The sequence below is a fragment of the Lissotriton helveticus genome, chromosome 1_1 (assembly GCF_964261635.1).
Source record: "Lissotriton helveticus chromosome 1_1, aLisHel1.1, whole genome shotgun sequence".
NCBI lineage: Eukaryota > Metazoa > Chordata > Amphibia > Caudata > Salamandridae > Lissotriton > Lissotriton helveticus.
Window position 1 is genome coordinate 1940915104 of NC_136057.1, and position 27212 is coordinate 1940942315.

General features: G+C 45.0%; 1 protein-coding gene across 3 annotated transcripts in view; it reads right to left on the bottom strand.

Moving 5' to 3' along the window:
* LOC144755126 (protein FAM163A-like) overlaps positions 1-27212 on the bottom strand; it is a 276361-nt gene that overhangs the window by 201692 nt on the left and 47457 nt on the right. The window contains exon 1 of one of the 3 annotated variants that reach the window (XM_078643657.1): positions 8885-9546. The exons of the other annotated variants lie outside the window; for them this stretch is intronic. The gene's annotated coding sequence lies outside the window, so the exon portion shown is untranslated. Of the gene's footprint in view, positions 1-8884; positions 9547-27212 lie in introns of those variants that run through there. 3 annotated transcript variants of the gene reach the window in all.

Here is a 27212-nt window from a genome sequence, read left to right on the forward strand (position 1 = left end):
GCAAAAGCAGTTTACTTCATCTCCGTTCCTTAAAGAAAATGTGCCACCTCCTTCCTTCTGACTACCTCAACAGACTTCCATTAATTAATCATAGCCAGGCTTTAGGAGTGCCACCTGGACGCGTGCCCCCAAACGTCTACCGCTCAACTGAAACTATTCCTTTACTCAGCAGACTTTTCCACTCTACAGAAAATTTTGATGACATCACCCTTAAACTTTATGACCTACACTGACCATCCATCATGTCCAGAATGTAATTCAAAATCTGCTGTGTAATTCATGAGTACAACCCCTTCACCTAGTGACCTACTAACCATGTCTGGCGCCTTAAGATATCTCAGAAGACTCACTCATACTTGAAGTCCCTAAATTCAGAACCTGCACTGCTCAAAAACAGTCTTTGTCTGAAACAACCAACTCTCTCCCCTCCAAACCAAGACAAGCACTGACAAAACCGATAAGTCTGGCTTTAAAGGAGTGTTGTATGGTAATGTGGGGCATTACAAGGAGCTAGGCTGGGAATGAATATGTATTTGTGTGGAAGCAAAGAACTGTAGAATAATATTGATGTTACAAGGTCAAGTGAAAGTTGCACTGTGTAGCCAGACCTATAAATCCATGTAGGTTATTGACTGCCCTCCTCCTATCTGTGCTGCAGCCAGAGAAAAACACCATAAATTATATAGTTATCCAAGACACTTTACTAGCATCACAATGTCATATGGACCACTAAAAGTTCAAGCCCAGGCAACTGGATAAATAAACAAAACAATCAAAACTATTTTGTTGTAGATCACACTTTTGTGATCACACTTTTTAGTGGAACACAACTTTCCCCCAATCAAAACATGTACTCCTGGCTCCCAACATGTGGGTGGAGCCAAAGCCCTTTTCCTTGTGATTCTCACATAATTGTCTGGTGACATCTGTGCTGTCAAGCTAGACAAGAAAAACTGACTGCACATCTCCTCCAGAAAACAGCTCAAGAGCCATCTTTCCAGACAGTTCATAAACTTATAATGGCCATGGTGAACTAGGGATCTCCAGAGAGTTCAAACTTTGCCATGAATAATATTTACTTCACGATTCTTTCAACAGTTTAATCCTTCCGCCAATCTTGGTGTAATCCTTGTTGTCAGGACTATTTCATTATAAATTACCCTGCTGTTCCAGGCTAATTATATAAATGCAAAATATGAATGAATACATATATAATTGAATAAATAATGAATGAATAAATGTGCAGTCAGTAACTAACTGCCCAGGTTCAGTGACAATGAACCTGCAGGTGGACTTTACTGTTCTTGACCGCATTTTGAATTTTAATGGCCAGCCACCTGTGACCACACTTGTGCGCTGTAGCTCTAGCCATCATGGTGGTACACTCCCAACACTGCTACGTAGCAAAGCCTCCACATGATATTTCCATGTTGTTGGACTTGGAATCTTTTGGCGTGTTTCCCCTGAGTTTTTGCTTTCTGACCCCCAGGTTTTTACTCTGTTTTTGCTGGCGTAGTGTTTCTGCACACTTTTCTCACTGCTGATCAGTGGTGAAGTGCAAGTGCTTCTGTGGTAAATTGTGTTATGGATTGGTGTTTCCATGATTGAATATTTGATTTACTTGTTAGTCCCTAGTAAAGTGCACTGAGTGTGCCATGGCCTGTGAATCAAATGCTACTCACTGATTGTGCCACGCACGTGAGTAGCCCTGAAAAGGTAACTAAGACCCGCCATTGCAGAGTCTACGTGCAGTTTGTAACTGTCATGTTGACTTGGCCAGTGCTCCTACTTGGCAGTCCCTCACCTTCCCTTTTCTTACATGTCAGCCACCCTAAGATAGGCCCAAGGTACCCCTGTGGGCCGGGTGCAGTGTATGTGAAAGGTAGGACATGCCCTGGTGTGTGTGGCGTGTCCTGGTAGCGAATTCCAGCCAATTTCGTTTTTCGCCATACCAAGGTTACCTGTTCCCCATAGGACAGAATGGGGAATTTGTTTATAACATCTTATAAACATAACTGGCCCCGGGAATCAGGTAGGAAAATAAAGTTTAGTATGCCTGAACTCAGAACTTAAAGTAGGTCTTTTCTTGCTCAGTTATCCTGTGTGACTCTGCTGGAATGTGGATTGCCTGTCTGGGATTTGGATGACAGAAGGCTGGGCAGCAGGAGTGGCTCCAGATAGTCTAGGTGGGTCAGGAAAGGGCTGAATAGGCCTGGGCTGTAATTGGGGAAGGGGGAGGAGATTTCCTTGCACCTCAAAGGGCCTGGTCTGCTTCTGCTCCACCTCCTGCCAGGAAGTCACACCAGAGAAGGCAGAACTGGTTCTGGCTGGGCACAGACAGTCTCTGCCTAAGAGATCCAAGGATTTTGGGATATACATTTTGGGGCCCTGAACTTAAGAACTCTTTTGTACCAAGAAGACTGCCAAGAAGAAGAGCTGGAGAAGCTGTGAGGAGGAACTACCACTTTGGTGTGTGCTTTGCTGTCTTGGCAATAAAAGGACTGGCCTGAACTTTCTGCAATCTACTTTTGTGAGTTTCTCCAAGGGCTTGAGGTAGAGCTTGCCCCCTGTTCAAAAAGTCTCAGGAACAGCAAAGACTGCAAGCTCTTCTGCCCTCAGTACTGGGGGGCTGTGTGTTTTGTGCTGCAACAGAGGAAAAAGCAACCCAACGCCATTTACGATGCCGCTGCAGACTCCATGTCCTGGAGGCACCATAGAGGGCACCACCGCAACATGACCCTGGTCTCACCGATGATGCCTGCTGCCACTGCCACTGAGCCGCTGCTCACACCAGGACCTGTGGGCACTGCACTCCGCACCGCCTTGCTTCAAGCCAACGCCTTCGCCTCCCCGATGATGCAGATCCACGCCGAAATCTACACCGCTGCTTGCACCGTGGTTCGAGGGCACCGCTCGTAAAGTTACACGACGCTCGGCCCTCATCCCGCACCACAGCCTTGGCCTATCAACGCCGGCTTCATCGACTCTAGTTCGTCAGCCGACAACAGTGCTTCAGCAACAACGACACTGCTGCTTGCACCGCGACCTGCCAGCACCGCGACAAGCACCGCATTCACTTCGCACCGCGATCCTGGTCTCACCGACGACGCCATCTGACGCAGACGCTGAGCCGTTGCTCGCACCACGACCTGAGGGCACCGCGTGTCGCACCGCTGCACTTTGCACTTTGCACCCGATACGTTCCGATGCCAGCACTCCTGACTTCAACAGAGAGGAGATCGATCTGCAACGCGTGGGACTTTGAGGGTCCCGACGACTCCTGCACCGACCTCTGGAACTGACGCCTGCTTATGCCGTACTTTCGGAAGCTCAACGAAAGGTCGCCGACCCCCTGCATTTCTAATAGGTATGGTTTACATGTCTTCCCGACACCGTAGCTGGCCAGTGATGCCGCGGTCAGCCAGAACTGTTTGGATTTGTTTGCTCACGACGCCGTGATAGCCCCAGAGGGAGCTATCGACAAAAAGGAACTCTTTTTCAAGCATATTTTGATAACCGAAGATTTTTAAGTACTGTATTGTGGATTTTTATCGCTTTTGGTCTTGTCTTAAGTATATAAAAATATTGGATATTTCTCTAAACTGGTGTGGTGTCCTTTTGTATTGCTTACACTGTATTACTGTTGGTTATGTGCAAATGCTTTACACACTGCCTCTAAGATAAGCCTGGTTATTTTAGGAGTGTAACTCCCTTATCCTGACTAGAGTGGTGGTTTCTGCCCAACTTTGGCACAAGCCCTAGCCAACCAAAAATACAATTTCTAACACATGTGCCTTGAGCATCACGCAAGTTTCCATTCATCGGGTCTCTAACACTTCACTCTGTGACCACTACCCGGTACACAGAGCGATCGAACACTACGGACGAACACGTCGGACAGTAATAGAGATACCAAGTGGTATTCCGTGTACTTTGCTCGCCACGCTTTAAACGTGCATATCCGCACCTCCAATCATTCGAGCTCTAATTCGCTACACCTACTAAGGAAATTGCCAATATCACTCTATTCAGTTCTATTGTAAATACGTGCTTTTCAATTTGGGTTCACAACTACGAACTGACATATTTGAGAGTGTCTCCACACTCTTATTGACTCATCATTCGGCAACATAGCCGCACTGACAAGATTTACAGTCAACTACGCTACATCCACTACGAGTCTAGGGCCCTGTCGGGTTGGAAGTATCACCGACAGAGCGACTTCCATCATTTGTCCACTACGTTTTTTAGCCCTGAGGAGTCGCGGGAAGACTGTTCAATAAATGCGACGAAACACGTGTTGGCTGGTTTACATGTTATGAACATTAAAGACACCACCTATCAACGAAAAGACTTTGAAGATATCAATCATTATTGCATAACTGATAAGCTTTGTCCTCTCCAAGGTCGACACCAATTGACTGTATACATGATTTAGAGTGTGCAGGGGTATTCAAGTTCTCTAACACTTCACACTCTGAGAGTTGTAACCAATGCATCCACGCTGCTGAGGTCTCTTTGCTTATAAATAGGTGTCAGTGTACATACCCTTCTCATCCGACCTCAGGGTTAAAGGAGTATGGTGTCAGGATTTGCTCTCAGGTTGGGGTGATGAGTCAGGTCTCATTTGAAGTATAGTATCAGGAATTTTGTTTCAGAGCTATTCATCAAGTTATGAAATGCTCAGAGCCTCTGTCCTAAGTAAATGGTAATCATTAGTCAGGACTGACTAATTGCCCATGTTACACAGCTTCAGCCTCACGCTTTAGACAGCTGAGTAGTCTGTCTGGTAAAATAGTTCTCCAGGCTAAGGGTCTCATTTAGAGGGTGACAGGCAAGGTCTCATTCTTTCTAACCATCTCAAAACATACATCCACTCATAGTCATGAGCAGGCTTTGGGAATGCCACCTGTACAGCTGCCCCCATACATCCACCACTCAACTCAAAGCGGTCCTTCACTCGGCCAGGCTTGTCCACTCCATTGGAAATTCTTTATACACACCACCCCCAAACATTGTGACCTACATTGGCAATCCATCATATCCAGAATTCAATTCAAAGTCTTCAGTGTAATTTATGAGGTCTTCCATGACTACTACCCCACTACCCAAATGACCTACTCAACATCTCTATCGACTTGAGAAGATTCAGAAGTAAGACAAGCTCATACTCTAAATCCCAAGCTCATACTCTAAATCCCTAAATTAAGTACCTCCATGGCACAAAAGCAGTCATTGTCTGGTACTACCAAATCTATTCCTCCCAAACTAAGAAAACTGATTGCACATCTCCTTCAGCAGGCAGCTCAAGATCCATCTCTTCAGACAGTTCCTAAACTCACAATGACCTCAGTGAACTGGAGATTTCAAATGTTTTCCAACTTTGCTCTCATGAATATTTGCTTCATGCTTCTCTCAACAGTTTAATCCTTTCCCTATCTCGATATAATCCTTTTGTTACGTCATGTTTCATCGTAAAGCACCCTGACATCCATTATTCTACGCTCATTATATAATTACAAAGATCCAAAGGTCCAGCTTGATTTGTCAGTGGTGTTTGATACGGTGGAGCTTTTCATCCTAACAGAAAGGCTGAGTCCATAATATATGCTGACAAGGAGACAGTTCCATGGTTTTGAAACTTTGCTCCTGAATGCTAACAGAATTACCAATAGGCAAATTATACTTCATGGTCTGCTAGACTAATTTATGAAGTCCTTCAATGCCTCTCTTTTTCCTTCCTGGCCTCTTTACAAGTTGGTGCAAAATGATATACAGCTGATATGTTTCTACATATCTTCATAGAAAGCAATCCTCTCTGTAGTTTCCCTACTCGAGTAGTGTGCCGAGGACACCTTGGTCTGGACACGAAAGTAACCTCTGGTTCAATGCACCTAAAATGGAGATGATCCTCTTTGTACCCAAGCCAAGAAATGTTTCATTATGTCCTGCAGTCACCATCACTGGGGGAAATGCTTCTAATACCAGAGAATACTAAGAACCATGGCGTCCCCTTTCCTCTCCGCTTTTTTCATTTAACCAGACCAAACAAAGATATGCTGGCACCCTTTGGTCCTTGCTTGCCCAACTTCAAAAAGTCCTTAGTGCCAGGTAAGAAAGCTTTAGAGACTAACATGCAAAGTGATGGATGCAACACTTCAATTAATCTCAGCCATTGGCAATCGCTTGGGGCTGCATGCCACTCCATCGTATTTTGCTCTTTATGCCACTCTAGACAAAGGCCCACCATGTGTAAATCAGTACAGACCTCGCTAAAGAGTAACATACATTGATGATCATTTTTCCCAAACCTGGATGTCCCTCCAGTACCCACCACTATGTCCGAGGATTCTATTGAAGACATGACATCTGAGTTTATAAATACCTGAACTTTTTCTCTAGAACAAGGAGAAAGTCTACCTGAACTGACAGGCCCTCTGCTCTGGTTTGTTCAGTCTTGTAACCACACAACAATGCCGACTCTGAACGAAAGTGCAAGAAGATTCTCATTCTAAAGTTGCGTGATGTGCACCATCCTTTAAGATGACACTCAGGAGGCTGAGTCAGCCTAGCAGTGCTGTTTGAACCTGCCCAGTGTTGTAACGAAACTTGAGGGGGCCCCCTTCAAAAGTAAATGTGGGGGGACCCAACGCTCCGGATTCAGTTGGGAGTTCTCTGGCAAGGGACCTGTCAGTAAACATTAAAAAAGTATGGTGTTCCTAATTACGAGACTAGGGAAATTTAGGGGAACCGGTTTTGCGTGGTCATGAGATGTAGGAGGATGGGGATTACTCCTGGAATTTGGGGCCCTCACACACCCGGCAGGGTGTCATGATTCATCATAGAAAAACCACCACTGGGTCTGGGCTCCCAACGGCACAGCTTGCCACAAGCTATAATTAACAAAAGAGGTGCACGTGCCGCTATCGACTTGACCTAGACTATTTTTTCTTCAAAACATATGAATTAAAACACCATGTTTTGTGTGTATTATCACTTCTTTTATTTATTTTTTAATTTTATTTGTATCTTTCCCTTATTTTGGTATCTTAGTTTGCCAAATTCACATGTTTAAGACCTTATGTACACAGAGAAATACATTCATATTTACATAAACAGAAAACAACAAAAAGCAAATTTCAATATACACTTCAAAAATGGGAATCATTCAGGCCACCATTCATTCGTCAGACATACCACCACAAACAACAATAGCAATATATTTTTATTTTTAAACGAATACCGGAATCAAAATATTCACAGTAAAGCCATCTACAATTAATATTATCTAAAAGAGATCTAATTTCACAATTCTTGGAAACCTTTTTTATAATTTTTGGCTTATTGAGCCAAAAACTTTTAGAGAATATTAATTGTAGATGGCTTTACTGTGAATATTTTGATTCCGGTATTGGTTTAAAAATAAAAATATATTGCTATTGTTGTTTGTGGTGGTATGTCTGACGAATGAATGGTGGCCTGAATGATTCCCATTTTTGAAGTGTATATTGAAATTTGCTTTTTGTTGTTTTCTGTTTATGTAAATATGAATGTATTTCTTTGTGTACATAAGGTCTTAAAAATGTGAATTTGGCAAACTAAGATACCAAAATAAGGGAAAGATACAAATAAAATTAAAAAATAAATAAAAGAAGTGATAATACACACAAAACATGGTGTTTTAGTTCATATGTTTTGAAGAAAAAATAGTCTAGGTCAAGTCGATAGCGGCACGTGCACCTCTTTTGTTCATTATGATTCATCATAGGGCTGCTCCTCGTCAGGTCTGCGCTACAATACCGGACGGGCTCCCTATGAGGGGCTCTTTGGCGGAGATCTTTTATTCCAAATTGACATTTGGTGCCGTGTGGGTGAGGGGCCTAACCAGTGTAGATGAGTGAGTGGAGGTGTGTAACCTGAAGGAAGTATAAAACAAGTTTGGAAGTACCAAAGAAAACTATTTTAATCAATAGGTCTCCCAACCTGATTAAAAGAAACAACGGCACATGTCTGAGGTTATGTCTCAGGTAGGGGCGCTCTATTGTGTGGTCAACATGTTTCTCGCCTAGTTGTCAATCAATCTGGTACGCAAATCACAATAAGAGGTGCACCACCTTTTGACCTGGGAGCGGCTATTGCATAGGGGAGGAGCTGATATCGCAGTGCATACGGATGGGTGGATAATCTACACTACGTGGTGCATCTCTTATTGTGCTTTGCATACCAATGTCATTTGCTTCCAGTTGACAACAACGACTACATGTTGTTTTATTTCAACGCCAATTGGGAACTCGTCTATACTTATTGTTCATGTTTAGGACTGCCAATTAAAACGGTCCTTTGCAGAAGCCACATTTCGGCATAAAATTTGGAATTGCGCCGTGGACTTTGGTGTTATTTCTTTTGAATTGAAATCAGCATTTTACATTTAAGCTGTCCTGAAGAAGTCCAATTTTAAATAGACAAAACGCGTTGGCTGAGGTTTTTTATGAATTGAACACAATACAATAAAGGAAGAAACGTCAACCTATGGACTGTATAGACATTGTTATTCACAAGGAAGTGTCATATCACACTGTTTTTTGACATTGTCTGAGTTAATTTGTTTGTCTGCATGTGGTGCAGCTCCAACTGTGTATTGTTGTCTATACTCCCTGTTGATGGGAGATACCGCTGGATAGGAGGTGTATGTGGAGATTTGAACACAGGGACATTCTTTTTGGCCATAAATTACTTAGGTGACTAATGATTGGGTGCTGCATGCAGTTTTTGGCCCACTGCCCAAATCTCGAGTAACTGCCAGCAGAAGCTGTTTTTTTGGAAAGAACTAGTATGTGCTTACTAATAACTTACAGTAAGCTTACACAACCCACCCATTACTTACCATTGATTGGTTTCTTTGTCACTCTCATCTGCCTGCTTGTTATTCGATGGGGTTCCTTGGTTTCTTGTGTTGTCCCTCTTGAAAAATTAAGCACTGTATGTTCACTAACATTCCAATAGAATAAGCACAATTAATGGCTTTTCACTTCGTTTCTCTTCTCTCTTTAAGGTTCATTCCCTCCTCATTCCTCCCACATCCGTACCTATCACCATCCTTAATATCAGTCTAAACCCGGGAGTGTCCAAAGTGGGTCCAATAACACTGCTCCATGGTGGATTAATGCTAGGATAATCAGTGATTATGTAAATAAGTTCCATTTATGGTAATTGTAGGTATGTTTACCGTACATGAATATCCCGCAATGCTGGACTGCATTAGGCCATTGTATAATTGGAAAACTTCCCTCTCCCACCATTATTCCTTCTCCCCTCCCTTTGGTTCCTTCCTGACTTCAACGGTTTCTCATCTCTGCTCCCTCGGTTTCTCTTCAGCTGTAAGTCACTTCCGCCCTCCCCTTTGCTCAGTCCTGCGTACGGCGCGGCCGGCCGCGTGCGCAGCGTGGTATCGATGCCATCACGTGCGCCGCTCCACGCGCTTCAATAATTCATCCTCCGCTCCCCGGCCAGGCCGCCCCTTCCTACCGTCAGGAGGTGCGTACAGGTGCCGCAGGGGGCCGCGCGGCGCTTCCACGGAGACGGAGATGCCGAGATGGTGCAGGCATCATCAATAAGGAATGGGAAATGCGGAAGGGATCCCGGGGGGCTGGGCAGGCAGCCAGGCGCGCTGATGCCATATGACGGCTACAAATACATTACAAGCTGCGGACATGAGCGCGCATTAGCGGAGGGAACACAACATTCGAGGTGTCGGGCGGACGGGCTGCCGTCAGCCAGGGGGGGGGGGGGGGGGGGGGGGGGGTCCTTGAGAACAGGGGTACTGACCTGCCTCTGACCTATCACAGTGTATCATAGGAAAGATGCTTACTGTGGCAATTACAGATATGTCTATCCCATGCCACCGGTGAACAACACCTACTGGTGGGGTGATAACAACAGTTAGTAGACCGTCGAGACTTTGCTGAGATGACGGTCTTCAAAAGTCCAATTATCACTTCGTCTCTCTTTCTTCAAAGTCTATGCCTAGGAAACAAACAACTCCACTGCACTTCTAATAAATACAAATTGTTACCCATTCCCATTGGCCTCAGGAGGATACGCGGTTGCCTCGGATGTTCCTGACTGTCTGTTCACTAGATCTCCACACACTTATTTGCAGCTGAAGGACTGCCTCCTTTTTAAATCTCACCTAAGACAGCATATGCCATGTCTGTTGCGACACATGTTTTTAGGTCAAGCCTGTGCAGCCCATGCCCTGCTCTGCAAGGCATACTGTATTCAGGTATGTACTTTTAGCTCTGTCCACTCTCTGGCCATATTTTTCATTGGCTTATGTCATTATCCTTTGTAAACTCTGCCTCTTCGTTGGTCAATAGGCTCAGAAGTCCCCCATTAGTACCGCCTTGTCTCATCTTGGAACCTCCCATAAGGACTGGCCCTCTTACATGTGATGTTACTCTGTAGGCTTTAATTACAGTCTCCGAGCACTATTTAGTTTAAATTGTTTTTGACAGGCTCTCTCCTAACTTTTTTTTTTAATGGAATGGTACCCCACAGTGGGGGCCGCGCAGCATGCAGCAGCATGTTTTTGTAAAAATATTTTTTCACTTTCTTTTGGGTTGTTTCAAAGCACCCTATGCCATGCTTGCACGATAATAGAGGCCATTTATTTAGATGAACAGCATTTAAAGAAAGGAGAGCGGCCGCCATTAAAATGAAAGCGCTGTTTGGGGCGCTTTTACAAAAAAAAAGCATTTGTTTTTCAAACAAATATTTTTTGGGTTAAATCGCCCCATACCACGCTTTACCTTTAATTGCGGCCGCGCCCTTTCTTTAGCTGCGGCTTGTCTAAAGAAAGGGGTGTGGCCTCTACTAATTTGCAAGTGCGGCATGGGGTGCTTGGAAACAAAATATTTGCAATGCAATAGGTCCTGCATTTGCAAGAACTTAAGCTATTGTCGTTTTTGTAAAAATATTTTTTCACTTTCTTTTGGGTTGTTTCCAAGCACCCTATGCCATGCTTGCACGATAATAAAGGCCACGGCCATTTCTTTAGACGAACAGCATCTAAAGAAAGGGGAGCGGCTCCCAAATGAAAGCGCTGTTTGGGGCGCTTTTACTAAAAAAAAAAGCGTTTGTTTTTCCCAAAAATGTTTTATGGGGTTAAAGCGCCCCATACTACGCTTTCACTTTAATGCCGGCCACGCCCTTTCTTTAGATGCGGCTCGTCTAAAGAAGGGGTGTGGCCTCTACTAACGTGCAAGTGTGGCATGGGGTGCCTGGAAACAACCCAAAAGAAAGTGAAAAAATATTTTTACAAAAACGACAATAGCTTAAGTTCTAGAAAATGCAGGACATATATTGCAAATATTTTTTGTTTCCAAGCACCCCATGCCGCACTTGCACATTAGTAGAGGCCACACCCCTTTTTTTAGAAATGGGTTCCTGCATTTGCAAGAACTTATGCTATTGTCGTTTACAATGCCAATAGGTCAAACTCTTATAAATGCAAGACTCAATGCATTGCAAATGCTTGTTATTATTATCTTACAGTGGTCGGGCTGAGAGCCCATTTCTTGCTTACCCTTGATTGGCATCATTGTCACTCTCATTTGCTGCTTCTTACTCGTAGTTGTGTGGGATTTCCTTTCCCAAAAGCATGGATGTTACGGTCTTTCAGTTGCTTGCTTTTTCGGCACTGCCTTTTTTGTTTGTTTAAGCAATCTACACGAGTCCATGGGAGCAGATGCACATAGACTTCCGTTTGGGATTTCCTAATAGTGAATCTTTTCGATTCGCTATTAGGAAATCACAAACAGCTATGTACAACAGTGTGTTTTATACTGTTTGCAATTCCCAATGGGTTGCAAGGGACCTGCCTCATGAATATTCATGAGGCAGGTCGCAATTTGCAACCCCATTTGGAATGGCTAGCACTCACAGGGATGGTGGCCTGCTGCGGTCAGCAGACCACCAGGCCTGTGACTGCTTATTAAAAATAAAGCATTTTTTTTATTTTGAAATGCAGACCGTTTTCCTTAAAGCAAAACTGGATGCATTAAATAAGAAATATTAAAAATTTCCTTTACATTTTATAAAAGTAGGCAGTGGTCCGTGGGACCACTGCCTGCTCTTAAAAAATGTTGGTGCCCACATTCAGAAAGGGGAAAGGGTCTCTTGGGAACGCCTTCCCGTTTGCTAATGGGTTACCACCTCCTTCACATGTTCTGTAAAGTATGAATGTTTTGCGACCACATTCCGGTTGCAAAACATTCATACAAGCCCCGGCTTCCACGCGAGTTGCTCCCCTCCACTTAAAAAAAAAAAAAATCATGCATTTTTTTTTGTTAGTTACGGTTCCAATACAGATCAGTAATTAAGAAGGAAAAAACAGTTGCGGCGTAATTTTGCAGGCAAGCGCATGCATGGTGCATGCGCCTACAACATGTCGTGGCCAGAGTGTCAAAAGATTTTTTATTTCCAAATCTTTAGCCATGTGGCACAGCTAAAAACATTGAAACATTGGCAAAGCCTGTAGGTCCTAAAAGTGAGATGTATTGACTTTATTATGTCATCTTACATTTTTTTTAGGGTTGAGTTTTTTTAAAAGACAATGTCTTCTGGGCAGCTAGCTAGCTTCGCTTTTCCCTATACCCTGTTCAGAGGTGCCCACAACAGGGTTCCACCCATCGTAGGATAAAGGGTTTTGTTTCAGAGGGTAGGGTCTAGCCAAGCTGGCCCGCTCTTTCACAACTCTGCCGTATCAGTGGTTAATTTGTGAAAAAATCTGTGGCTCTCATCAGGAGCCATCTTGCACCAGGCCATTTCTCCTGTTAGCACCACCTAAAACAGAACCAACTGCTAACCATGAAAATGAGGAGAGTAGGTGGCATATTGGCCTGAACTGTCGACTTCGGAGCTGGGGAGCCACTCGGCTCAACATCATGTGATACTGGGCAAATCACTTAATCTCCCTATCAATTTATATGTCATTAACTGGTGCCCATAAAAAGCACTGGTGTAGATGAAGTGCCAGTGCTGAGCACCGGAAACCACCAGCTCAAATTAAGCACTGTCCCATATCACATCTCACGATTTGTCCACCTCAGAGTAAGAGGGCTCGCAGGTTTCAGACCTCACAGGATTACTTCTTTCAGGAAACCCATCTCTCTCCAGTATTATTCCATACCCTTCTTGCTTTTCCCGTCTCAGGAAACACAACACCTTAGAACCCCTCCCTCAGGGTTTGAAGGGATTAGGTTTTGAAGATCAGGACCTGGCAGAGCGAACTATTTGACTTCTCCACTTCCTCTACCTCATCGGGCCAGGAGGGAACATGAGGATCAGGTTCTTAACAGGTTAGATATTTGTGAGACAATGACTTTGGGGCGCCCCTCCAGGACACTGGCCTCGCCATTCCGTTGGTACCACTTATTTCAAATTGGGGTTCAAGTTTAACCATCACTTTTGGGACAGGGTTTTTAGGTCTGGCTGGATAACGCAGCTGTTTACCAAGCTAATGTTAACAATGCTTTAAAATATACATAGAGTGGACTTTGGCTCCAACCAGTGGAGTATTTCTTTATCACCTCATTCTATTGGTTGTGTGATGTATGATCATTCCGCCTGCTAAGGAGTGCTTGTTGTGCAGAGCAATAAAATAATACAATAAAATATGCAGAGCATGGGGACCTATTTTACCTACCAGAAGTAAACTGAATCATTACAAATTGCATTCTTGATTCCATATATTGGTTATCTAAAGAAAACAATCGTTTTTATTTGTTTTTCACAGCAGCAGGCTGTTCGTAATATTTCTTAATGTTTCAGTCATCACTATAAATGCAAGCCAGACATATTAGTTTACCAGTGCTTGTTATTTGAGGAGCCAGGGCCTTCTCAGGTGGCTAAGAATTCAGGAGTGCTCCATTGAAAGCCCGAGAAACATAAGACCCTGTGTAAGTTGTGGCATTCATTGTCATTAGCCTCAATGTTGTTAAAAAGTAATACAAGCAGAACAACTGTGTGCGAGGAAGGCCTTACTGGACATGTGTCTGTCTACCTGTCAGGAAAGCCTTGCATGAGAGGCCCTTTAAAAGACAAACACTCATAGAAGTTGGCTTATGCCGAGTAGTTTGCTTCAGGGAAGTACTAAAAAGTACCAGTGCCTCGAAGTTGAAGCATGGCATTATCCAATGCACCTTCTTGTGGTGCAAATTATTGGAGTAAAAATCATATTGTTACAGATTATTTCCCCCCCTAAAAAGACCGCAGGCCCATATCATACACAAGATGCCACGCTTCACCACTGTGGTTGCTCCTAGCCAGAAACAAATGTTGCTATCTGGGCTCACCATATGACAAGTAAGCAAACTTTCTCAGATACACTCACCAATGGACAATAACACTTACTTGGAGCTGTGGACAAAATGTAAAACAAGGATCCATATCTCACTATCCATGACGATCGTACACAGAAGCATTTAGAGACTTATGCAGAAACATCCCTGTTGAAAACCTCACAGTGGGGCAGAAAATATCCTGATAAAGGTGCATAAAATAGAGGAACTTGGTGAATACTAATTGACCCCCTGGACAAACCATCAATGATGCAATTATCAAACATGCACTGGCAAAGTATATAGATCTCACCTTTAAAAGGTCAGCACCAAGCCATTGGTTTTGCCAATGCAAGTTTGCACTGGCTAGGGGTAAAAGAATAAAAAAATCACAATGACGTACCGTGCATCACAACACATGAGTAGTCATCTTGGAATGTTTTTTCCCAATAAAAAAGCATTACTAGATGGTTGCCCATGCGTGTTCATGTGTCATGTATATCAGCTGTCTTTTTGGACATTTTTTTGGTGAAAAAAACATTCCTTGGCGGACACATTGGATGACATCTTAGAATTGTTTATCAAATAAAAATCATTCCAAGAGGCGGCTGATGCCTATCCATGCGTCGTGACACAAGTAGGGCCATTTTGACACTTTTTAAAAGTTTCATTTACTTTTCCAAGATGGCAGTTTTAGAATGGTATATTGAATAAAAGAAAATAAAGTATCCAAATGAAAATTGCAATAACAAAAGAAGAGTGTGGCCCCGTAGCAGTGTGCAGATGATAGGTCCTCACACAAATATTTAAAAGTAAATAAATAAATAACGGTACTGGAAATGGGACGCGAGGAAAGCCATGGATGAGCGGGGTAGTGAGCAGCCTGGTAGTAGTGTGCCACTGCTAAACACTTGAAAATAATATTTTTAGAAATATTTTTTAAATTGCAGAGAGGGTGAGGAGGCACCAACAGACAAGAGGTGGATGATGCAGAGAGAGAGAGAGAGCGGGAGAGAGGCCATTTGCTTTCATGAAGTGCTAAAAGACAAATGAGAAATTGCTCTCTAATGTCCGCAGACAAAGGATAAAACCCATCTGATGAAACCTGTGATAAAGATCCCAAATCTCCTTGAGAGGGACAAAAATTAGAATTGGGAGGGAAGCCAACACTGTTATATGGTTGACAGTCTAGTAGTTGGGTGGGTGGAGCTAGTGGGGTGGAAGGGAAGAGGAGGAGCAGAGACAGGATGAGGGCAGATAGAGTAGGGACAGGGACGTGATAAGAGGTAGACAATAAAGCTTGTGAATAATTATGGTAGTGTCTGTCATTATTAGTGCCAAGACACTACAACTGGCGACGAGGGTGGGGTGCGACATTCCCCATTGTTAACAGAGCCCTGCAGACGTGCCCTGTCCCGAACAGCGTCTATGAAGAGGAATGCTGGTGCCGAAAACGGAGCTGCCGCCTGAAGCGAGAGGCCAGCAGCAGGTGACCCTGCCCCCAGTCCGGCAACTGCGTGGGAACCAAGAGGGACCGAAGAAGCGAGCACCGACACGCTCGAGAGAAAGAAACCCGTTTGCGCCAAAACCGCGCCTCGCGCCGGATGCGTGAGGATTGGCCCTGTAGCGCCGAGCGAGCGCGCGAAACCACAAGAAGCGAGGCGGGAGCCCACCCTGACCTCACCTGAGCCCAGCAGCAGAGGCCTTGAGTGTGGCAGCCAGGAGGAGTGCTGATTCCCTCCCGAAGTCGACGGCCGGTGAGTCCCAAGTGAGACGACTGAAGTTGAATGGGCAGAAGAAAAGCCTCGTGTGCAGCCAGCGATGGCGGCCATTTTGGAGTCAGGCAGTTGTGAGGACAGACTCCATAGTCATTGTGGGGCGGCCATCTTAAGGTCAGGCAGAGTGAAAAACTACACGCCTAAGCAGTAGAAAGGCATAAGAAGTGTGAGGCAGCCACAGAAAAGCATAAGAAGTGTGAGACACAAGCAAACAAGCACGAGTCAAGCCAAACGAACAGTGAAAAGGAGACACCCAGAACCAAACTGCGCAAGCACCTGAGAACGAGCGGTGACAAGCCAACAAGAAGCCGAATAGGCGGGAAGCCTGCGGCACCAAGATGGTGACCCCAAGGACATCGCCGCAGCGAAACGAAGTTAAGCCTGCCATCGCAGGAGGGTCGCATTTGAGGGCCCCGGAACCAGTAACACTAACGACAGGAGGAAGCATGGGCCCCAAGTGGCAAGAATGCGAAGATTACATTGAGGGATCCAAAGTGACTGTCGATAAGGAAAAATTAATTGTGCTCCGCAACTTGGCAGGTCGAGAAATAAGCAAAATAATCAAAGACCTCCCACCTGCAGATGCCGGAACATATGACAAAGTACGTGAGGCGTTAAACAAGAAGTTCCTCCATACAAGAAACGTAGACTATGAGCGTCATGCGTTTCATCAAGCGCGTCAAGGAAAAGATGAGGCAATGAGCGCATTTATCACCCGCCTGCGGCGACTGTCGAGACACTGTGAGTTCGACACCTTTTCAACAGACGCCGCCATAAAGTCACAAATCATAGATCATGGGTGTCACTCAGAATCCCTCAGGAGGCGGTTGCTAAGAAAACCTCATGAACTAGATGACATTGAAGAAATGACTCGTGTCTATGATCAGGCCGAGGAGCACGCCACCACCATTGAATCTGGGCGCAATGTGAGTCATGAGCAGGCGCATCGCGTCCAAGACCATGGCAGCAGTCGAAGTAGCTCGAGAGACAAACAATGGAGAACACGACCGTCGTCTCGTCAAAGACATTCAGAGCACAGAAGGCGAGAGCCCGGACGGAGGGAAAGAAGACCAGAGAGAACGAAAAGATGCTGATGTGAATACTGGAGCAATGGACGCGAGACCTCGCCGAGACATCCAGCGACCAAAGAGACTCATTGAAGAGATATGAGTTAACACATTGTTTTGTGTTTTGTTAAAAAAGGGGGAGATGTTATATGGTTACCAGTCTAGTAGTTGGGTGGGTGGAGCTAGTGGGGTGGAAGGGAAGAGGAGGAGCAGAGACAGGATGAGGGCAGCTAGAGTAGGGACAGGGACGTGATAAAAGTCCACATTTGTAAAGCGCACAATCACCCGTAAGGGTCTCTAGGCGCTGGGGGCCGTCGGGAAGATTAAGCGAGCTATTGCCCAGAGTCACATGGTGCTGGGCTAACCTGCCGCCGGGGATCGAACCGTGGTCCCCAGATTCCAGCGTCAGTCACCCTGGCCGCGGCGCCACACCTCTCACCTTAGAGGTGGACAATAAAGCTTGTGAATAATTATGGTAGTGTCTGTCATTATTAGTGCCAAGACACTACAAACACATCAGTATCATTGAATAGGGATAGGCAATAACTTTATTCAGTCATGAGCAAGGCCCACTCGGTACAGTATTGTAGACAATAGTTAGTCAACAAGAGACAGCTAATCTGTCTTCAGGCAAGACCTAAAATGGGCATTTAGAAACCAAAAGCTCACAGTCTTTCTACCAGGGGTGTCTTTAGTTGTTTTGGTGGCACTTTCAAGATAGATTTTAGTCCAGTCGTACACTTTTCATTGTGCACTACTCCACTATTTTTGTGACACCAGGTGGTTAAATCTATGCCTAAATAAAGTCATCCAATTCCCATGAAAAATTGCAATAGGTTATGTGGTTGCCACTGAAATTTGAGTGCGCTTTAGAGGTAATGAAGCTGAATCACCGTCAGCCTTTCATCCTTCCGAGGTTAAAAAACCTTGTACAAATAAATTGAAAACTAGTAACACGCTATTTAGAGTGGTTAGAAATGGAATACTGCAATATTAAGTCCTATGTAAATAAGTGCTGGCAAATCCATTGGGTCTGGATTTAATAGGCTATTGCATGCATCGTTGGCATACTATAGGGAGATTTACAAGAATGACCCTACAACGAGTGCTGTAGTTGTAAAGCAGTTCCTCCTGTAATTCTGAGAAAGGACTCATGTGGAGGTAGAAGGATACAAATAAACAACCAATAGCTTTATGCCAGAGGTGAATACTCCACAGGCCTGAGCGAAGACTAGATTGACAAACAAGGGAATACCCAAAAAAGAAAATATTCCCCTACTTTGAACCATATGACTACAGCTGGATATGTCTGCAAATAATGTGATCCCAATCGTTTCAAGGGAGGTGTACGAGAATTATTCCCGTTCCCTCAAAGAAAGTTTATGTCTTTCTCTTTCCTCTTTTTTTCCTTCTTTTTACTTTTCTTTTTTCCTGCATGCCTTCTGCTTTCTCTTTTCCTTACATCTTGCCATCCTTGTTTGCATTTTTTCTTCCCTTCTTTTGTGCTCTCACTCCATTTGCCTCTCTTATATTCTGTTTCTCTCTGTAGCCATGTTTAGCTTCTGTACCACCCTTGGCCCCCACCATAAAACTGTGTCATGGTATCACCATTCTGATGTGAGATTTATTAGCTTCTTTTTCTGACTTGAGACCTGCATGTTACAGTACAAAGTAAAGAAATACCATAAAAACAGTGCTTAATTTGAGCCGATGGTTTCTGGTCCTGGGCACCAACACTTCATTGTCAACACTGGTGCTTATGATGGTCTGCCACAAGGTGGCGGTGTTTATTTAATTTAGAGATGAGCACAACAACAGTTGTTTGTCAGTTTAATATACCTTAAAATGACTAATACCTGCCCCCAAGCCATTCTTATAACTTTAGGGGGCTAGAATAGTCTTAATTGCCACACTTGAAGGAGTGTAATAGTTAGTAGTTGTGTTGGTACTGTCATTGGCAGCGCTGACAGGGGAAATGGGTGGTGCAAGCTGCAATGGCCTCCTGACAAGGGTCCAGCACTTATTTTTTCACAAATTAAGCACTGCAGAAAAACCAACGTAATCTGTCCAGTGCCCCTCCACCCCCGCTCAAACTGGATTAGCAGGTGCTTCACTACACCCTTGTTGACAAAGTCTCAAGCCAATGGCTGAAAAGGGCTGGTTGAAGAAGACCAATGGTTGAAAGGGATGGAGCAAAAGCCCACTCTATGTATACTGTTAGCAACAATTAGTTTGTTTGACAGCAGAGCTGTAAAAACCCAGACCTAAAAAAAAGTTATCATTTTACATAGAGTAAGTTATCATTCAGGGGCTTTTGAGGGTTCTCTACCCAGGTATCTGGCAATTATGGGGTAAAATGATGCATTTTAAGCTAGTCAGGGTAGTACCAGGCCGGTCTCTGATAGTATATCACAGTCCTTATGGGGTTAATGGGTGCAAGGGCAGGCCCTCCTTCTCAATGAGTTTTGGGGGGATTTAGTGTAAATGATGCATTTGTGGCAAATCAGGAAAAAAACTTTAAACCAACCTTATGTTAAATGTAAATGCTACTTTACAAGTGTCTTTGGGGACACTAACCATCGATTTTTCAGCAATCTAGTGGTAAATATAAGAATATTAAGCAAGTAAGATTTAAAGCCTTCTACTGCTCTTCATTACCCTGCATCTGATCATTTTCTAATTTCCACCACATTATCTACTTCTCCCCATCACTGTCACTGCCTCCTCTTGTCCCATATTCTATCGAAGTGATCTGAAGAACATGTCTTTAGCTTTATTTGCTTTAGCTGTTCTGAACTCCTTTCTTTCAAAGAAGGCTTCCCAGCTTGATCCCCAGACTGTAACTCCACAGTTCTGTCCGAGTTACTCTCTACTTTACTCGCCTTTGTTGCTCTTTCGAAGGCATTTAGTCTCCCCACCCTTTGCTTACACCTGCTCTCTGGACTTCTGCATGCCATTTCGCAAGCCTAAGGTACAAGCATGGAACAGACTATTATCTATCCTCGTTGTTTAATTTGTAAAAAAAAAAAAAGAATAAGTCCAGGTCACAAGACTTCTTGAGAGGCTGATCAAGGATTGGGTATGTACCAGGCAGGAAGGTTTACCTTGGTCACTGCACCTGCAGCTCTACTACTGCCGCAGCCCCCACCACCTCTGATGTGTCTCAGTTTTTTACTCTATAATCAGCCTGGGTGAGGAGCAGGAGGAGCATTCTCAGCATCCAGGAGTGTGAGTTCCAATCTTTCCAATCTTTCCTTTATTTCCATTGTGGTTTGAGGGAATGGAAATGGACTTCCAATACACTGGACTTGTTAAGGAACACTGTACAGAGGTCCTTCTTTTGTGTCTATAACTATAGTGAACATGAACCAGGGATCGATCTGCTTACTAATACTGCTGTTTCATACGTCAGTTTTAGACTAGGGGTAAGCAGAACGTTCTGCTACGCTAGCAGAGTGCCCACTAAACGCTATATGAGTAACGTGGAGGTTCAGCAAAACTCCGCTAAGCACTGCAGGGCAGAGTTTTTTCTTGTGTGTAGCTGCCAACGTTAAGTTGGAGAGAAAAATGTGCATCTCCTTGCACAATGTTCAGTTGCTAGAATGCCTCCTGGCGATATTTTTTCAACGCAGGCAGTCGCTGTAGGTCATGACAATCTACTAGAGGGGTAGAAAGAAGAAGCACCCTCTGTGTTTATGTAACTCATACTTCGTGAGCTCTGCCCACCCCTACTTCATACAAGGACAGTAAGGGAAGTGAAAGACGTCCCGATCCCATAAATGCAGGTGGTGCCCGTGGTCAACCACTGGCACAAACTGAGCAGACTTTATCCTCTTTTTTGCAATTAAATACTGCAGCTTAAGTGTGCTAAAGAGACTTTTATTTAGAAACTTACGTGAGTCCAGGATCATCAGTCCTATCACTTGTTTGCAAACCTGAATCACTCACTTTCTACTCCAACTCCAAATCCCTCACTTTTTCCTCATTCTGCAAAGGACGTTGATCCTTACTTCATCTTGAAGATGTCCAACATTTGCATTTCCTTTTCCTCTCTTTCAGTCTCTTTGTCTAATACTGTCCTTTATGTGCATGAAGAAGCATTAACATTAATCGTTAACACTTCCTTCCCTTGACTCAACTCCTTTTCTCTGAATCTGAAGTAATATCCCTACTTCATGATAGCAGGCTACAGTATCTCAGTTGGATTCTCTTACTTCTACTAAAGCAAAACCCATACATGCCAACATTTTAGAAGAGAAATGTGCGAGATAAAAGAAAAATAATAATAGGGACAATGCATTACTACCATTGAATTCAGGTGAAGAAGAAGCAATTTCAGGTGGGAGGCAGACAAAGCCATTTTTTGCTTAAAAATCAAGAGTCTCCCAACTAAATAGCATCTATTGGCGAACATGTAAGCCTGCCATATCTTTACAAGCACCTTATTGGGATTCTTTGTTCAATATTTCTCTGTCTTTTTTATCTTTCCCTCTCTCTTTAAGGTTTCAACTCTACTTTCCCTCCTAATCAAACCTTCCCTGGACATTATTGAACTCTCTAACTTTAGAAAAATTTCTCAGATTCCGTTCTTTTCTAAACTTTTGGTTCTCTGTCAACATTTTCTTTTTTCATGTGCAGTCTTCTGTACAATAAGACTTTCACCCTGGATTCTGCCCTGTAATGGCTCTGCTTTCTGTATCTATCTCTCTTTTTCTCTCCTGCCGTCACAAACAATCTACAATTCTAAGGGGGATATTCACAAGGACTTATCTCCAATTTATCCCCACCTTAACGCATCAAAAGTGGAGATAGATTTAACACCCCATTCACAAGCTGGTGCAAACTTCAGACATCGCCTGTGTTCCCGCGATAACTGCCCCAAAATTTATCTCCACGGTGGACACCACCAACTAACCCTAATGAGATGCAGAGTAGGCATTCCAGTGCAAAAACACACGAAAAAACCACAACACCACTTTCACAACGAACTGCCAGATCCGAGATGCGAGTCAAAAACACGCGATAAGCCGCGGTAGCAGCCAGTATTTAACACCTGCCTCCTGCAGGTGTAGGGCCGGACGACTACTGCAGTAGGCAACGGAGCCCCACACAGCCACACCCGAAGAACAAACAACGCCATGGAGCTACTCATCATGCAGCTTGGAACCCCAACAGGGCCACAACAACCACTGCCACCATCCCCAGGAACCGGACCCTCCCCCCCTCCCCCCCCCCCGGGCCACCACAGGGGCATCGCAGAGTAATACAGCGGACCTACCGAAAACGCACCAGTCTCACAGACCTAAAGCCCAAGGGAGTCATTACCCACTACAGGCTCAAACGGACAACCATCATCCGCATCAAGACCCACATCGCCCACAGGTTGACGGTCCCAACACAGCGGAGAACCAACTTCCATCCGCAGACAAAGCTGCTGGCTGTGCTGCACCGGTTGGCCTCTGGTACCTTCCAACCAACAACTGCCAGAGTTGGAGGGGTATCACAGCCAGCCCTATCAAAGTTCATCACACCTATCCTGGATGCCATCCTCAGCTTCATCCCCAGTACCTTCACTTCCCCCACACTGCGCAGGAACAGCAGGAGACCAAGCAAGGCTTCTACATCATAGCTGGATTCCAGGCCGTGTTGGGGGCAATAGACTGCACACGTCCCACTTGTGCCCTCTGCGGATACTGCACACCACTACCGCAACAGAAAGCACACGCATTTCATCAATGTGCAGGCAATAGTGGACCACTGGAGACTCTTCACCAATGTTGTCGCAAACTACCCCGGCAGTGTGCACGATTCCTACATCTTCCGACAGTCCATCATCAACCAGCGCTTCCAGGATGGCACATATGGAACTGGACTACTCGTTAGTAAGTGTCAAAGCAACACACCACACACCTCAAAGCCACCATCACACAACGCACAACTGTGGGAATGCACACGTGACCAAACGACAGTCCATCATCAACCAGCGCTTCCAGGATGGCACATATGGAACTGGACTACTCGTTAGTAAGTGCCAAAGCAACACACCACACACCTCAAAGCCACCATCACACAACGCACAACTGTGGGAATGCACACGTGACCAAACCACATGCAAAATGTCAATCAACATGCCCACCTACCAGACACAACAACACAACTCCATGGTGATCCTGGGCTACCCCTGCACACAATACAGCTATATCATGGCACCACAGCCACACAACAGCTGAACGTGTCTAGATGCGGAATGCAGCCATGTGCGAAGGATGCAAGTGACCTGTGAATGGGAATGTACACAATGACAAGTGAGGCGTGGATGTGCAGGACAGACATGGTTGTGCAAGCCACAGATAGGTCCATGCATGGTGACTGGAGAGTAGTGAACAGTGGACGCAACCATGTCACCCCAGGCATGGTAGCGGAAATGTCGCTTGCTGCGTCCCCCCTGTGCGCGTGAGTGTAGTGGGTTGGCCCCGAGCATGCCAGGGCTGCGCAGGGGTGTGGACAAAAACCCCCTGGCGCAGAGCGTGGTTCTCTCCCGGAAAGGCCAACGTCACTGACAGGGCGGCGCCTCGCAGTCCGCCACGAGGCCTATGCCCTGAGAAGCGGGGCCTGTGACCCTGTACGCCTACTGCACCCCAGGACACTGATACCCAGACCATGCCTGCCTGCCCGCCCCAGCACCCCAAGGCCACACTGCTCAACTGCAGACACCGTCGTGTGTCAAAGAGGACCCACTACATGCCGGTGCAAGCTCCGAGACCCAGTCCCGCGACCACTGCAGCCTCCGTAGACCATCGCTGGCCCCCGCAACGCTGGAACACATTACTCTTTTCTCATTGACATACTCCACCGGCGTCCTCTTCGTCTCAGTAGGTCCCTCATGTGGAACTGTGTCCTCAATCCTGAATGGCAGTGACCCCAAGTCCGTTGCAGCGGCCACAGCATCAGACTCCCTTCGAACAGTGAGGCATAGTTCCATGTCGCAGGCCTGCGACACATGGTGCCACCAACCCTGTTCAAAGCAAGTCGGCGACACGTGGTGCCACTAACCCTGTTCCATGCAAGCCGGCGACACGTGGTGCCACTAACCCTGTGCACCGTAAGTGACCGTCAGCTTCCGGTGGAACATCATTGGTGTCTGAGCGAATATGTGACCATGCAACGCATGCTAATACATCGCATGCCGTTGTAACGCAAAGTTTTACTCCGACTTTCTGTCGGGGGTGCTGGAAGTTGGAATAGATTAATTTTCTATTCCAACTCCAGTGTGTGCAACAGTAGGGAAGGTGTTGGAGTTAAATCCAACACCTTCTACCCACTGCTGCACACCTTTTGCGGTGCAACGACATGCGCTGTAAAGGCATGTGTTGTAACAGTTCTGTTGTAAAGGCTGTTTCCCGTCTGAGCCTGTGCCCTGGGGGTTGTCATCAGCAATGGGCAGGTACGGACTTGATGTCTGGCATGAGTCTGTGGCATTCATATCCGCCATGTTGCTTGACACAGCTGGCATGTGCTTTCTTCACTATGCCCTGGGGGTAGACCTCCCATTCTCCCCCGAGATACTCCGCGGAAGGCACCTATGTCGTTGAATGCACATTTGTTGAAGTCACATTTCAGGTGCCTGGATGGCACAGGTGGAAAGCTCCTGTACCGCCTGGACATTGTGTGCAAGATGATCGTTGCATGTTGTGTGTTGCACAACATCTGTGTACGCACCAATGCCCCATGAATCCCAGTTCCAGAAGTACCGGATGATGATGGGGACGATGGGGCAGGTGGCCCACATCCCACTGCAGCTGCGGCAGGAATGGCCCGTAGGAACACCAGCATTGACAATTACTTCTCATGAGCATGTGACACTGTGGCAGTTCCTGGCAATCATGGGACAGTACAAAATGTCCAAAAGCACAGCATGTGTGAATAATACACATTTGCATGTTACAGGTTGTACTTGTACATGGTCATGTCACAGTTTCCTGTTGTGCCAGATGTGATTTGCCATGTTGTGCACATTTGCGGCACCAGTTGTGTCCTGTGTTCTGTTGTGGAGGTGTTGCTGTTTGTACCGGGATGTTGTCAATGTCGAGGTGCACTTATACTTATGTGCGTATTCTGCACGGTGGGTGATTTGCTCCTGCGACTCTGATTTGTCTGCCAAGATGCGCCAACATGTGGTAGACTGCCATTAGTGCTGGTGTTGACAATTAGCTGTGGGTGCCGAGCACTGGAAATCACCAGCTCAAATTAATGACTGCTCATGCGCCTTAACATTAAATGCAAGTGTAATTGTTAGAAAATCCGAATCGGCTCCCCAATCTCACTGACGAAGCTATGCTGCTGGGTGTACTTGGGGCTAATCGTCACTATAAAGCAAAGTGTCAACCTAAAATGGAGGGAAATTACTTTTTGCAAGCCATGGAAATATAACTAGTAAAAGAGAAATAGAACTGATATTTTATAAATACTCAACGGTAGATGTCAGAGTTGGTTGTTGTATCTATTCCCAATGGGGCCAAATGGGTGTACTCCGAGCTAGTGGAGTTGAATGGGTATATGGGGGAAGTGTAATGAGGCAGGAACCCTCATTATGAGTGCTGTCACCTCCACTGAGTTGTAGACATCCATAGCCTTTGACGAGGCATAGAGCCAGGTAGACCTACAAAGTTCAGTGTCAATACCTGAAGATGTAGCTGTGCATTGGTGGAGTTCACGCCAGAATTGATTAGATGTCTACATTATGTGCACATCGCATGTGATGCATCCCTGTAATATATGCACTGCATAAGTGGCTGCAGGTCTGCTCTGGGCATAACACAATATTCCAGCATACCTGCTTAGTACATATCCCATAAGAGTACATATTTTCACCTCAGATGTGGTTGCGCACCTGCCTACTGCACACCCCAAAAGAGGATACCCACCCACACGAATTATGTACAACCCAGTGGTAGATGCATTCATGTATTATGCACACCCCAGAGATGGCTGCATGTGTGCTCTATGCGTGCACCAAAATGACTGCATGTCTGCATTTCATACACTTTAAAAGAATCCGTATGCCTACATTCTATAGACACACACACACACACACACTGGACAGGTTGCTGCACATCCCTTTAAACAACAGTCCTGTACATCTGCAGCATATATCCTAACACCAAGAAACTAACTGGTGTAAACAGTAAAAGTGCTTTGGAAATAAATAAAGAGAAGATAGCATACCAGAAATGGAGGCACATCAGAGAAGCGTCTGTATGTGTACAATATATGGACTTTTTAAGACAAGTGCACAGCTCAAGGTAAGTTGTTGTTGAAAACAAAAGTTCATAGGTTTAAGGTAGGTGCTCCCAGGTGTCGTCCTCTGCCCTGTGGACGAGTAGTGTATGAAGATATGAAGTGCTCATAGGGATGCTATCAGTTTCTTGATAGCACTTCATATCTTCATACAATATATGGACGCCAGAAAACACGGAACATTTACATTATTTTACTCTTCAGAAGTGTTTTGCTGCTCTGCATAATATGCACGGTGTAGTGTGAAGGTCTTTCTGCATTATGATCACACCAGAAGTGGATATTTAGCTATGTTTGGAACGCAGGCTCAAATTGGTTGCGCCTCTGTATACTTTCACCTCAGAAACGGACATCTTTAAGTGTATTCTGAAAGTGTGGTGAAATAATTCATCACATGAAGGGTCTCCAAGATATTTTAGGTGAATGTCACGTAAATATTATGCAAAAATTCAGAAATGCAATTAATTTTAAATAATTTTTTTGTGTCAAGGGGCCTACGTTTGAATGGGCACTGACTGCATAGACAACACTTTACAGGATACACATTAATATAAGAGTCTGTGTTTGTATAGGTGAAAAGGCCAGGTCCCAGAACAAAATACACAAGCTGTCTGGAGACAATTGTTATCACATTGCAGGCCTTAAAAAGCTGTAGGAATGTGATTCAAATTCAGTAGGAGGCTGGAGCTAGAGGTAACTAAAAAGCATAGCCCACCGTTTAAATCCGCAGG